The sequence below is a fragment of the Perissodus microlepis genome, chromosome 4, assembly GCF_051167445.1.
Source record: "Perissodus microlepis isolate ML-2025 ecotype Zambia chromosome 4, ASM5116744v1, whole genome shotgun sequence".
In the NCBI taxonomy this organism is placed as follows: Eukaryota; Metazoa; Chordata; class Actinopteri; order Cichliformes; family Cichlidae; genus Perissodus; species Perissodus microlepis.
In genome coordinates, this window is record NC_140464.1 from 22,721,517 (window position 1) to 22,737,113 (window position 15,597).

Below are 15,597 nucleotides of genomic sequence, written 5' to 3' on the forward strand. Positions count from 1 at the left end.
AATGAATTGACAGACTCATCTTCTGAATTTACATGGAATCTTATATAGTGTGCCCTGTGTTAAATATGTCCATTGCAAGGACAGAAGGGTATCACATGAACCATCAGCACATTATGGCTGTCTGTTATCAGCTTGTCCTGCAGTTTCTAAATCCAAAGTGGATCTGATTTTTTTTTTGGCTTGTATGAACTAAAACCATCCTCAAGTTGAGGGAGTGTTGAAGCATTCCCAGCATGTGCTCAGCTAGTCTTATATCTACAGTGCATTGCCTCTGCTGAGTAAAAGTCAACTGACTGTCCACCAGTGTGTTACGCATAAAAAAAAAAACAATGAAAAAATAGAAAATCAGTTATGCTGCATTTTATACAAACTGTGCTTTAACTGTCTAGATAATCTAGCTATCAGCTTCTCTGTATTTGAGTTCTGTGAGCAGCGGCTGGGTGATACAGATAAAGAATGACAAAAGACTTTGTCATACATGCTGATGTGTTCACTGTTACTGTCCATGACCCCTGAACACCAACCCCCACCTGCCAACACCAATTTTATGACTGTTACATGATACGTAGTAAAGCAAAAAGGAAAAAACTCTAAAGGTAACAACCTTAATGAAAACAAAAAAAAATTGATAGATAGCTAAAAGAAGATTATAATATGCACTTCCCCAAGATCATTCCTATAACTCAGATGACCTTGGCTTTGACGGTGGAATCTCTGTTTTTTGCTTGTCTCTGTGATCAGTGTCACCATCTCCCCTCCTCTGTCTCTGTACTGCAATGCCTCGTCCTTTTTGCTGTCTTGTTCACTTGTTTTATTCAGCAGCATTGCAAGACAAAGACCCCAAAGGTCCAGATGCAGCCAAAACACATATGCACCCACACACACACACACACACACACACACACACACACACACACGCACACACATTTTAACAGAGTTAAAAATCCAACCATGTATTTTCCTCTTATAGAGTATGAAGTCTGCACATGCATGCATAATTTACAGTCAACACACAAATACGAAGAGACATACAAGCACACACTCGTGAGTGACCCAGACAAGCCACTGACTGCAAGAGTTAAATCACTGTCATTGCATGACAAAGTTCAAGAAGCAGGTCTTCTGAGATTAATCTCTCTCCCACGTTTGCAAACAGCTCTAACCGACGTAATCAGAGTACATTCAGAAAGTTTTTAGACCCTTTCAAGCTTCCTACATTCCCAGCTTTTTTTGTCTTGTTTCTATTCAGCAGCCCTTACATGTCTGTGAAAATCACCACAAATAAACTTTACTTCCATATTTACTTATATTTTTGGTATCATTCAGATAAAGTGAAGCAATTGGCAGATTGCAGACAGATGGCCTCACGTTTGAAACTAGAATACTTTGATGTACAGAGGAGCTCATGTTTGACTCAGTAGCTGCAAGATGCCCAGTTTCCTGGGGCTGCAGAACAAGGCCAGATCATCACCCCTCCACCACCGTGCTTGACAGTCGGTATGAGGTGTTTTTGCTGGCATGCTGTGTTTAGTTTCCAAATGTGGAGCTGTGCATTTAGGCCCGAAATCTCCACTTTGGTCTTGTCTGTTCAAAGTTCAGACCCAACTTTGCAAACCTAAGCCATGCTATCATGTTCATTTTAGAGACAAGAGGCAGCCCCAGCTCCAAACAAGCCATACTTCTTTAGTTTTTATCTAATTATACTATCATGAACTTTAACACGCTAACTGAGGCCTGTAGAGTCTGAGATGCAGCTCTTGTGTTGTTATCCATTTCTCTGTGCATTGCACCATCTGACCTTGGAGGGATTTTCCTGAGAGGTTCTGGAAAGACTGTGGTGTGTGTGTGTTAACACACCTGAATCCTCCCAGTGCAGCAAACTGAGAAAACTTCTCCTTTTACAGAGGTGCTCACACTTGCTGATGCTCAATTAATCAAGTGAATTTGATTGTCAGCATCTAGCTGCTACTTGCCCTCTTAATTCCTATGGAAGTAGTAAAGGTGGACTTAGTTCTTCTGAAGACTGCATACAGTCTTCTTCATATGACTGTAGCTTAAAACAACTTTATCGGTAATGGCAGCCTCCGGTCTTTCTGGGAACGATTCTGCTGTCTTTTATGATATGAGTATTTTTACTTTGATTCTTCATGGCAGAAATGTAAAAGTGCACTATACATCATGCTGCTATCACACACTGTGTGGCACTGATGGATATGGCTGATGAAGCCATTTAAAAAAAGCGAAACCAGGTGGAGGAGTGTTTACTGTGACCTTCAACTGAACGATTCACAGTGAAAACCCACTTCTATCTATCTCCGATTGTGTCAGTGAATATTAGAGAGGCTTGATTAGTTTAATGTAGTGTTGTTAAAGGCAGGTGTGTGCAGACACACAGACACAGACACACACACACACACACACACACACACACTGAAAATACTGCAGTCCTCGTCATGCCTCGCTGGCTCACAGCAGCGTGATGTAAGGGTCCTTTTTTTTTTCCTTGGCTCCTTTAAAGTGATGGAGTCCAGTTTGGCCGGGCTTTGTGCAGGAAAAACCTTTAATCAAACGAGACAGACGTTGAATGCGCCACAGAGTTTGTGTGCATACTAGCTGGTGTGGCACTTAGGGAAACACAACACAAATATGGTTTGAGTCGTGACTAACTAGGGTCAGGGGGAGTCATGAGAGACGTGTCTCTTTTTTTACTCATGCAGACACAGACCTCTTCCAGGCACAGTCACACAAACAAAAAGCATCCCCGGCCTTTGGGTCCTGATTCCCCTCTTCATCCGTCTGCCTGTTCCCCTTTGTTTCCTCTGACGTTGGTGAGGAAAAACGGGAAGAGACAGCTTCGGTGAAACATTGCGAGACGTCCGTCCAGCGGACAGAGCGAGAGATCCATTGGCGTGAATGGCAGCAGACCCCTTTCTGATGATTTTAATGAAGGTTGATGGACTCTGAGACCTGACTCACTGCATACTGTCCGTGAGGTGCGCAGGACAACCCTGCCTTACCGAGAGTTATGGCTTGCTTCATGAGTGCCACGGTCTGTATATCACGACTCTTGTCCTTGTCGGTAAGGAGCAGTCCCTTTCAGCGTCCTGCTCAAAAGCACTTCAGGCAGATGCTTGTTCATGCAGAAAAACTATGCACTGTGTCATGCTGCAGTGCCCTGGAGGACTAAGCAAAGCAGGAGTGAGGGTAAACTGAAACGGGCACTTTGCTGGATTTTCCATTTGGAGTTCAGTTTACCCATCCAGTGAAAAGACATGCAGAAATGTGCACTACTTTAGGCTCTGTGGCCTAACCCGAAAGCTTGGTTAAGTAGTCAGGTACGCATTATGACAAAATCAACGGCCATTATTATTAAATAACTTTTGATTGTTTCTCAGGTAGACGCTGAGAAATCAAAGCCCTGTTAAACAATATTTTGCATCTGAGCATCAAGAATCAACGCACCGACTGCAGCTCTGTGCAGTTTTCCCAACATTTTGGCAGCAATTCGCGCCGTAGGCCGGAGCAGACAGTTGAATTCTTTGAAGTCTGTCCAGCTGCCTGGCTTTCACGGAGCACCTCCTATCTGCATTTTGCCTTTTCGTCTTTGTATCGTTCTTCATTGTCGCTAACTGCTCACACATCCTCCATTTACCTATACTTTTCTCTCCCACCTCACCTCACCTCCTCTTCACTGCTTTGTCCGCTCGTTGTTTTTTTCTTGTCTGACGAGTTGCTTTAACGCCTTGCAGCCACCTCTTTTTTAGCTTTGGTTGGACACTTTCACTCAAACTCTCATTCTCCATAGCATTAAAGAAAGAAAAACACAATTTGTATTCCGGGCCATGTCTGTGATGTGAGTGAACAGAGAGGGGGAAAGAGAGACAGGGAGGTGGGCAGCGAGGAGAGGAGGGCTTGTTAAAGTCACAGTTTGATGACTGGTTAAATGTATTTGACATAAAGGCAGGTGTCTGGGGGCATTCGCCCACATTGGTAGACTGATTTTTTTCTTTTTTCTTTTGGTTTTATTTTAAAGAGGGAATTTGACCTTGAGTCAGCAAAGTGGCATGCTCTGACGCCAGAGAAGGTACTACAATGCACCATCACTCACTTCATAACATAACAATAGCTTGACTTTACTGCAGCGAGGAGAAATTAGAAATGCATTTTGCAGAATGTTATAATTCTGCCTGATTTTGTGCATCATTACACAGGTGATTTGTATATTGACACACTAGTCTGCAGTGCGCTTGAGTTTGCCCGTTTGTGGGGTTTTTTTTCCTAAATATAGACTCCCAGTGTATCCTCACAGTTGGATAATGATGCAGTTAGAGGGGTGAGAGAGGGAGAAGGATGGCTAGCCACACACGTGGCAAGTCAAGTGCTCAACAGTAGACTTTTTAGATGCTGGTGGCACGGTGTCTTTGGATGCATTTGAATTTGTACCTCCATGACTGAGCAATATTCCCCTGCACGAATGAGTTTGCGCATGGATGCCCGTTTATACATGTTACCCTGTATCCTACCCTGGCAGCGATGCCTGGTCAGCAGCTGACACCCCCCCCCCACACACACACACACGTAAACCTCCCACCCCATCACTGACAGCAGCTCCTGCAGTGCTGCAAGAAGGAAAAAAGATGGGGCGGCAGAGCTCCACTGACCTTGCAGCAGAAAACGCAAACAGTTCCAACAATACTAGCACACCCTCGACTGCTCACACGCTAAAGCGCTCTTGGGACGGTGCACACACAGCTCTCACCCCTCGCATCTCTTCGTGCTCATTCAGACGCTCGGTCTACACTTTGGAATCACCTCAGGCCTGTTTGCCAGCCCCAGCCTTCTTACGAAGCATGAGGAAATGGACAAGACAGAAAATGTGCCCGAGGCTGGTGGTTGAGGACAGAATACGCGCGTTCCCATATACTGAAGCAAATGTGCATTCATTTATAAAGCGACAAGAGACAGAGAGTGAAACTGAGTTCTACCCGCAGGGAGGGAAATGAATAAGCACGCACACACCGAGTTTTACACAGTTCTATGTATGCGTTAGCTTGCACTACAAAGTGCATTATGAATGTATGTAATGCCCATACACACGCTTGAAATAGAAAGCAAAAAGCATCCTCAGCCCCAACTTCGCCTGCAGCTGGTAAAAGTCAGATAAAAGTTCCTCCTTTTTCCACTCTCTCTCTCTCTCCAGACTCTCTATCCCCACTTTCAGGTGGAGCTGTGGATCACCCCTCCTTGTTAGATCTGGTTGTGGGCAGAGCCTTCATTTTTGGGCACTTGCCTCCTCTCTAGTGCTGCGCAATACTGCAAATTCTGGAATCGATCAGATACCAAGTAAATGCAGGGCCAAGATTGTTAATACAAATAAAGATACTTTTAACCTATAAAGCCATTTTTTTATAGTGGAGAGCAGTGTGTCATAATTTATGAGACGAATCATCATTAATTTGCAAATTCTGAACACGTTTTACTTTCCACAATAATTAGTTAACAGAACAAAACACACCTTTTAGCTTTTTACTACTTTTTGAATCTGGGTTTTTTGGAGACCTAGAATTTAAATCAGTGCTTTGGCACAAGTATAAATGCGATGCCAATACCAGCGTCGGTAGTGATACTGTTGAGAGCTAAATCGATCCGGTCACCTCTACTCTCTCAGGTTTTTTTCTTTTGTTTAAGTTAGAAATACTGAACCATTGTTCAGCTCCTTTGATTCCTGTCTCATTAAGAACATTGTTTCACACATCCAGTTCCACTCACCTGAGCTTCCCTGCCATCCACTCCACCTGTGACGAGTTAGACTTACCTGCCTGCCCGCTCTCCACCCTCCTGAAAACCTATCCATCTGCTAGCTTCCCACTCTGAATCAGCTGCTCAAGAAACTAAAAAGGTCTTAGAGTTTAATTGCAAAATCTGCAAGATCATCTCTGACTCACCTTGGCCATCACTAATCACTCCCCTCCTCTCTGGCAGAGCCTCCTATCCTGTGCCTTTAGAGAAACCTCCACTTGCCAGTATCACTTACCTGCCCATAAATTACACTTTTATCATTGCAATAAAACCGGTGAAACTGCAGTCGGTTTCCAAGTCCTGCCTTTTGAGTCCAGTCCTTGGTTAAATATGACAAAACCATTATTTCTCTTCAACCTAGTGCCTCTTACTGATAATACCACAGGCCTCAGGCTTGTGTCGCCAGATTGAATATGACAGGGAAGTGAATGGGTTTCAGGAACAAGTGCATTATGGCATGAACGCTGTCAGAGAGAGTTTTTGTCTGTTTCGGGGCTTTGTTAATCCTGCTGGGAAAACACTGCTGTATTTAAAGCCTAGAAATATATTTGTCTTTAATTAAAAGGCAGGTCTGTTTCAAATGCATCGTATAAAGCCAAATGGTGTTTTAGTTAGGTATCACACAAAGTAGAACAGGGCTTGGCAAAGGCAATTAATTAACTATAATGAAATGTTTACTTTTTAAAAGGGGGCTCCACCAATTTTACACATCAAAGTCAACGTGCAGGATGTGACAACGTGTACTCAGCACGCTCACCAGCATTTTGTCAGAAGTCACTGGCATTAAGAGGAATGCACAAAGATTCACGTTTGTCAGCCAAAACACAGCGGTTCATATCCCATTTGAGAGCTTTGTGTTTTGTTCTTTGTTCCAGTTTTTTACTTTTTTTTCAGTTTTATTTGAATTTAGCTTTCATTTGCTCTTTATACACCCAAACTACTGAGCCAGCTTTCATTTTAATTGCTGGTTCGGGTTAATAATAATATGCCACATGTTAACAGATGACTTAACAGTGTCATAGGACCTCATTGACTAGCCTGTGCTTAAATATTGCATATGACCAATTCACACACAAATCCAGGATTAAACTCCTGCATTTGTTTACACTCTGCAAACAGATATAGAGACCCTCGGGTCATGCGTACACACAAATGACAAAGGCCAAACGTAAATCCGCACCCTTAAACTAAACTATATTAATAGATTTTTGTGGGTCATTCTTAATGCTTTAAAACAAAACAAGGCCAACCATTAGTCCTATGGTTCACTATCAATAAAGAATTAAATTACATGTAAAATTTAACATGACATATTCTGCTAGGCAGCACTTTCACTACTATATGTGACCAGTAGGAAGACAAAAACAAACATGAGTTGGTTTTCAAACTTTCCAACTGTTTCCTCATAACCTCATAATTGCCATTTCCTGACACATCAGGTACTTTTTTTCCTCCGCCTGCTTCCTTCTTTTCCTTATACTTGTTTTCTTTTCACATGAAGTTTGATGCCAGATGTGTTGGGTTTTTTGCGTCTCTCAGAGGAGGCACAATTTTCACAATGTTGGTTATTGTTGGGGGGTTTTGAACAGCCAGGCTTACTGCTTTGCTGACAACCTCAACCTCAAGGTTTAGTGACATTACTTTGGATGGAGAAAAGCTACGTGATGAGCTACACTGATAGAACAAAGAGGAAGAGGCCCTATATACCCCAAAACCATTAAAAGTAATGCAAGTTTCCAGTATTGCTGGGCAATTTGCCGCTTGTTGCACCATGCTGTTCACTCTGGTAGCATGTGACACCTTGACACAACCACACAGTGTGCAGCTGAGCACTGTCTGGCAGTAAACTGCGCACTGCCACAATCCCATCACTTATTCAAATATTAGCCAAACCACAACATCTGATGCTTCGATACAAGCTGTTCATTCCAGCCTCATAAGTCTTTGTTAGGAGGTGGCTCTGTTCCAGCACCAGTGCAGTCAGTAAGAGAAATGGGGTCCTGGTTGAAGGCAGATTTCAGATACCAATTTAGATGTATGCACATGAAGGCCAAGAACAGCACTGGTAAGTGTACATATTTCATCACTTCAGTGGAACTTGCATGTGCACTTACTTTAGAGAGGACTGTAAGAACATTTCTATGAACATATTCATGAATATTAGGGTCACATTTAGCCACACTAAGCCTCTGCGGTTAAATGTGAACCTCTCGATACACGAATGGTTTTGACAAAACTACAGCAATGAACTTGAGCAGAACTCTATTACATATGAAATAAAAATGTCTCAATCTCTTTACCTGGCAATGCAATAAACTCCAGGTGGATCTGTAGACTCCTAGTATGGCACTAAAAGCCTATGGGACTAAAGGGGGGGTTCCACTTTTGTGTTAAGTGACCTTGTTGCAGATAAATGATGCTCTCTGTTCAATCTGAAGGATCATTCAGTCCAGTCTCAGAGTGCATGAGTAACACAATACCAGTACAGAAGAAGAGATCTAATGGTAAAATGCAGATTTGTCATCTTCACTTCAGTATAAACCAGCAGGAAAACAGGTGATAACACAGAGATGGTAGCAGGGAAGAGAGAGGGTGGATGATTGGATAAGGGTTTTGGATTAAACAGAATGTAGCGTCAGGGAATTGGAAATGAAGGTCAGATGAAAGGGGAGGAAGGTAAGAGGAAGAAGTGATAAATGGAAACTTACGCACCATCAGCATCCTTGGCTTTATTCCTAAGGGGCCAGATGTGGCCTGGTATATGTTAACATTAAATGGGTTTGATGGATATTGTTCTAAATAAACAGGTCTTTACAAGGCCACAACTACTTTGTGGCAACACCATGCCTCCATTTAACTACTTTTTCTCCACATTAGAGAGTATTTGAGATCAGCTTTCATTGTGTTTATGCTGTTGGTGCTGTTGTTGTTTAATCAATGTGATGTTGATCTGCTAGATTTTGCTTTTCTTGAAGACATAAGAAAGCCATTTACTAAAATTACTTTTTATAGAAGGATGTGTAATAATAGCAAAGACGCGAAAGTTCCACATTGCTGCTTATGTCGAGTCCTCATCATAACTTAGCTGTAATTTCCAAACTATTCGTTGAATCCAAAGAAGCATTTTTGTTTCATTTCAGCCTTATTATTGTGAAACCAGCCAGAACGTGCATGAAATTTAAACCAATGACAAAGCTGTATTTGAATAATTGCTGTGCATTTGTTGAACGGTGAATGTTTAACCTGAGGACTCACGGCATTCATATATATATATATGTATATATATATATATATATGTATATGTGTGTGTGTGTGTGTGTGTGTGTGTGTGTGTGTGTGTGTGTGTGTGTGTGTGTGTGTGTGTATACGTGTGTGTGTGTGTGTGTGTGTGATAAGATTTGGCTCCCCATAGATGGAGGCTTTAAGTGACTTTGACAAAATAGGTCACATCATCATCCTATTAATGTTCCTTTTCTTAAAAAAGACCCAGCTAAAATAATAAGAAAACTCTCAATCCAATTTTTGCTCACTCCTTCTCCCATCTGACCAACAGGTTGTTAATGATCTCATTTAAGAGGTCATGGGTACTCTAATTGGAAGTGGGCTGACTACCGTTTCTCTGGACTGACCTCTGTGACGGTCTAAAGTTAGCACAGACTTCATGACCCCACTAAAAATAGTCAAGTTTCTCTCACCAACTGACCTTACAAGTCCACATCGACCCTTTTAATTGCTCAAATTACCTTTGGAGCTCCCTTAAGGAAAGCCTTCTTTGCCTTTGGAGAAATAGTGACTTTATGTGGATTTAGTGACATTACTTTGGATGGAGAAAAGCTACGTGATGAGCTACACTGATAGAACAAAGAGGAAGAGGCCCTATATACCCCAAAACCACTAAAAGTAAAGCAAGTTTCCAGTATTGCTGGGCAATTTGCCGCTTGTTGCACCATGCTGTTCACTCTGGTAGCATGTGACACCTTGACACAATCACACAGTGTGCCGCTGAGCACTGTCTGGCAGTAAACTGTGCACTGCCACAATCCCATCACTTATTCAAATATTAGCCAAACCGCAACATCTGATGCTTCGATACAAGCTGTTCATTCCAGCCTCATAAGTCTTTGTTAAGAGGTGGCTCTGTTCCAGCACCAGTGCAGTCCACACACAGTCACAGTGCCACACATATACGCACGCGGCAGCGTCTACACATGTGTGTCTGTAGGCCAGCACACCCAATAATAAGCTGTAAACAGGCAGCATTGGGCACGTTTTCTTTTAATGATCAGCCTGCGTATCATTGAAACCATCAAGCTCTCTCCCAAAGCAACCGCCACAAACAACATCTGTCCTTGACCTTGGCAAAGAAAACCCACCAGTGTATAGCGAGCTGCTCCGCCTATCACAGCCTTCTGTCGGGTCCATTATGATAACAGGATCATTTGTTAATGTGTCTCTGTGCTGTGTAAATACAACTGCTTAGTTTGTGGGTGCATTGGGGTATATGGGGGGGTCTTTGTGTCACCTATGACTGGCCCAGCGTTACAGGCCCTGTTTCTGTGTATCCGTGTGCATTACACACTGGATAGGGGTGAGAATTTAAAAAATGGACATCAATTGTTCCTAAATGCCGAACCCCGGTTGACCTTTTTTCCATCTCTTCAGCAAAACCACGTGACTCCCTCTTCTTCAGTCATCTTTATTAAAATCTGCGTTTTAATTAACGCCGTTCAACGAGGGCCCTCTGAACAGGGGGTTAATTGTGCTTTTTGTGAAATCAGCTCAAATGCAAATTCTCTCTGCGTGACCTCTGTTCCGTTCCTTGGAATAGTGTTTTAATTATCCAGACAACCTCTTAAGAAACCGTGGTGACGGGGTAACCATATGGTCAGTAGTCAGGTCTCATCCTCGAGATACTGCGGATCACAGGAAGTGAAAGAATGTGGAGGATCAGTGGAAGAATGTTCGGATTTACAGATATTCAGGAAGTAAAGCACCAAAAATAAGGAACAATGATGATAGTGATGCTTAAAATAACAATAAAAAATAATAAATAAAAAAAGGTCTAGAAGAAACGTCAATATACTACTCACTTTCTGACTATTGATTTCATGATGTTCTCTTATGTGCTATCACACGCTTCCAGAAACAGCTACTCCACTATCCTTCCCTACCCAGCCCTCTGCCAATGGGCTTCCATCCTCCCTGCTCACATTTACAGTCATGTCTCCACAACATGTGCGCCGCAACAATGGGCAGCAGAGGACAAAAGATAGGCAAAGGGTGATTTGCATTGTAGGCCAAAGCACATCCTCCTCAGCAATACGCAGGAAAAAATAAAACCCTGAACACAATCATCAGCAGCCATAAGTAGGCAGTAGGGTTTTTTTTAATTATTATGCATGGTTTCACTTGGATTCACTTGAAAAAATAAAGTTGTTGTAAACCAAAGAGCACTTTGATGTCAGTCATGTGTTTCCTGCTTCTTTGTCTGTTTGTACGCTAAGGATGTTAATGTCAGTTTGTCTGTGTATCAGTCCACCACTTTACCCGAGGCTGTAAAAGATGATAGAAAAGTATTGAATAGATTACCATGAAATGTATTACAGAGTTTTATAGCCACCACAGGATGAATCCTACTCATTTTGACCACACCCTCAATTTCCTGTCCCTCAATTTCCTGTCAATTTCCTGTTTAAAAAGTCAGTAGCGTAACATCATATCTAATAATATTTTAAGACTTCAAAGCCGATTTAGACAATACATCAGCATCCATATCCTTGCTAATATAGTAATGGCATCATTCATATATCCTGTGTGTAACTCTACCACACAATTGAGCACAGTCTTCTAAAACAAACTGTCACTGTTAAACAGGTAGCACCTCGTTCACACATTGTCAATATACACATAACTGCACTCTTTCATGTCCCAGTCATACTGTTAATGTGACGCATCAGCGCAACTGCTGCGCATCTGCTACTGAAGGTTTGGAATTTCTACACTGGTTCCCAGTGCCTCCCTAAATCAGCCTGTTCTTATTCCTGGGGCAACAATTAATGGTGTTTTATCAAAGCTGTTGGCTTGGCTCATTTAGCACAAGGTGTCCTTAAGCAGCGGAGCTTAACGCATGGCATTAGCGAGATGGGACTGTCGATCCCAGCTCATGTGTCGTCAGGGTTACTGCTGTGAAGGAGCATTTTTTGTTACAGATCACAATCTTTTCACAACCTTAGAATAAGTTTTTAGCACCTAAACATAAACAAGTTTGTACCTCAAACTAGTCTGAGAGTCTTTAAAACAGAGACAATATTGCAATGACAGCAGTTGAAGAAACGTGGAATCGGATAAAATTGCATTACAAATATACTAGATATACTCTGCCGCAGTTTTCAAGATGTGTCCTTAAATGCGCATGCACATCATTGCTGTAGCTTCACACACACATACACACACAGACATATAATGATCCACACACCAATCTTTATTTTTCTTTCCCCTGTCACCGTCTTTTCATCTTCTTGTCCTGTCAAACACGGTGACATAAGAAAAACATTCATTCCCTATTTTTGAAGCTGTTTCTCTCTCTCTAACACACACCCTGCAACCCCGTCTCATGGTTCCCTCCCACAGAGCATTATTTCCCACCTGGGTATTTCATACTCCGCAGGGCCCTGTGCTTTTTAATTCATTGAATTCTCATGAAATCACAAGAAGATATGTTACCATGCACCGAGTCTGACTTTTATAGCTAATAGGGAAGTGGTGACAAAGTTGAATGGGGTTGTGTGATGTGTGAGTTTTAGGAGTGGAGAGAGAGCAAGAGGCAGATACAGAGGGCTGTATTTTCATATTATCCTTTTTATTGAAATATTGGAGCAAAAATAATGTTTTTATAGGTTAATGTCACTCTAAAATGGGGTTTTTTGGAGGGCCAATTCCTCATCTAGAGAAATTACCTGTGGTACACATCAGGGTCTGATCTGGGCCCTATTTTCTCTTCTCCTTTGTCTGCATATGCACTTTTTGTATATGCAGATGACACAAAATTGTATGTCCCTATAATTTGTCGTGGTTTGTTTCATATCTCGAGCCTAAAGACGAAAACTGACATAATTATATATGTAGGTATTTTACATTCCACAGGGCTCTATGCAGGGCTGCCATGAAATCACAAAAAGATATTCTACCATGCATCACATCTGACTTTTACATCTAATAGGGAAGTGGTGATAAATCATTTAGCGCAATTCAGTTTTATTTATATAATGCCAAATCATATGCAGATGACAGACATTTATATATCTCTTTGATAATTTGTAAGTGTCTCAGTCAAGCTGCAAAGTTATAATTTAAGGTAAAAAGCTAACTACCAGTGAAAAGACAATACTGTTTTATGTCTTTCATCCAACTTTATAGTGGATGGACTGGTGAATATGTTAGACATGCTTGGCTTACATGCACCAAAGCTCGTGATCTGCCTTTTTCTATGTATTTGGCAGAACACAGAATTTATTATAAAGTCCAAGAATAACATATCAGTACTGCAGAATTATATATATTAAATCTTTGCACAGGCTTTAAATGGTTACCAGAAGATATATTTTAATTGCTTTGGTGATCCTCTGTCTTTGACTCTTGGCCTCTACGGGATCCTATCGTTATCTGTACGCCTCCCTTTTCAGTCTAACTTATCACTCCTACACTAAGAAGGCATCTGAAGTTTTCTCCATCCATTTTTTTAACCATTTTTGATCACCCCCTTCCACTTGAAGTGCAACCGACTCTCCCCCTCTCCCCAAACAAATGTCGCTCTCTAATTGGCCAGAACTGGGGAGTCATGAGAGCGTCGCTGTTTGGACAGCTGTTAATCTCGAAGGGTTGGCAGCGGCAGAGAAGATTGTGACAGTGGTGGGGAGAGGGATGACAATCTGGAATGGCAATGTGAACGACACAAGGAGAGAGGAAGAGTTCAAGTCTGGTTGCAAATTACTGCCATCCCAAGTCTGTGACCACATCTGTCTGTCATTGTGAGGCTGTGGTGTCAGTGAGAAAGTGCTTCCACAGATATATAATGCAGTGTCACTGTTTGTCTCAATGCCTCTGCAGCATTGTGTAGTATGTACTATGGCAGTGCAGTTAATGTACAACACAATGTACACACACACACGCCCTGCACATTCATTCACTCCAAATCATCACACGCACGGGGATGCACTGTGTTTTCTCCACTGCTCACACTCACTCTTGCTCCATATCTTCCTTTCCTTCGATCCTATGCTCACACACATACACACAATAAAGCACACATACACAGCGCTCAGGGAACCAATCACCATCGCCTGTTTTCAGGTCCTGTTTGTGAATGGGATTTTTACGGGAGAGGAGGAGGCAGGCACCTCTGTGTTGTAGGCATGCAGCTGCTACAGCGGGGAAGCATCAGCATCCCATTCTCATTTTTTTTCCTCCACAAGCTCAAATATTTCTCTCATTTTCTCTTTGTGTTTCATTTTTAATGTTATGGTTATTTTGGTTGTTTTTATTATTGCAGCATCACTCTTTCCCTCTTCTTGAACTCTCTCTGACTCTTTTCATCTTTTTTTGGATGGTGCAGTTGGATGTGACTGCTGCATTGAAATATCCCCCCTCTTTCACCATTACCTTCACCATCATCCACAGCTGTTTGCCTCTTCCAAATATTTTTCATTATCCTGTCCACTTTCCCATTTATTGCACAACTTGCTTTTTCCACAACATTTTTTCTATCTGTCACTCCATCTTTCTCTTACCCTTCTTTTCTTCTCACCATCCCATCTGCATCCCGAGGAAGGTGCTGATGCGGGTAGGGTGAATGCCTAAAGACTCACACACACACAAACACACAAGCATAGACACTTACCTTCTGTGACAGGATCTTCCGTCCGGAGTGCTTCTGAATCTTCAGTGGTTGAAGATAGAGCAGCGAGCCTCTGTGAGCTTCTGGCAGATAAAAAAGAAGTGGAGGACAGACAGAGAGGAAGAGAGAGAAAGAGCGACAAGACAGGAGAGGGAGTGAGAGGTATAAAGAGAGAGAGTGAGAGAAGGGAAAAAGTGGACTAGAGGGGCGGGCTGAAGCGATCCAAGTGGAGGAGCAGGATTCTCCTAGCTAGCTGGAGGTGAGATGAAGGGGAGAAAGAGAGAGGGAGGGAGAGATAAAGGGAGAGGGAGGGAGAGAGCTAGGGTGCACTGGATTGGGATAGGAGGGGATTGTGTGATGTTTGAGAGGAGGAGGGATTGCAGCGGATGAAGGGAAAGTTGGAGAGAGGAGGGAAGGGAACAAAGAGAAAAAGAGGTTTATTGATGAGAAATGATGGAGGAGGGAGGATAAAAGAGTGAGATGCATGCGAAAAATGAGCTAAAGCCAAGTATCCGAGGAGGACGGAAATGACAGATTAGAGGTAGAAAATGCAGACAGGGCAGCAGAACCAAAAGTCTAAAAGGGAGCCAGAGGACAAAAACGCCTGACAGGAAATAAGTGTGTTCAGCTATGATTTGATGGAAGAGAAGTGGAATTGTGAGATTTCAGGGCACCGTTATGTAACCTTTAACAGCGTCAAATAATACAAGAACAACTTATGTCAAGCCATCGCATGCATGCGGTCCCTGGAGACAATCAATTTCAGAGTGCAGAAAATGTCCTTCCATCCATTAAGTCTTGCGGTAATCCGATCTTGTGTTGATGTGTTGCAGTACGGATACTGCGATTAACTTTGCAATAACTTACCGGCGGATGGAGAACTGGGGGGAAAATAAAGCGAAAGA

At 42.3% G+C, this 15,597-nt stretch overlaps 1 protein-coding gene across 1 annotated transcript in view; it reads right to left on the bottom strand.

Moving 5' to 3' along the window:
• The window catches only part of pvalb6 (parvalbumin 6), a 55,097-nt gene extending 40,128 nt beyond the window's left edge, over nt 1–14,969 (bottom strand). The window contains exon 1 of the mRNA XM_084926503.1: nt 14,696–14,969. The gene's annotated coding sequence lies outside the window, so the exon portion shown is untranslated. The remainder of the gene's footprint in view (nt 1–14,695) is intronic.
• Between the last annotated feature and the right edge of the window lie 628 nt (nt 14,970–15,597).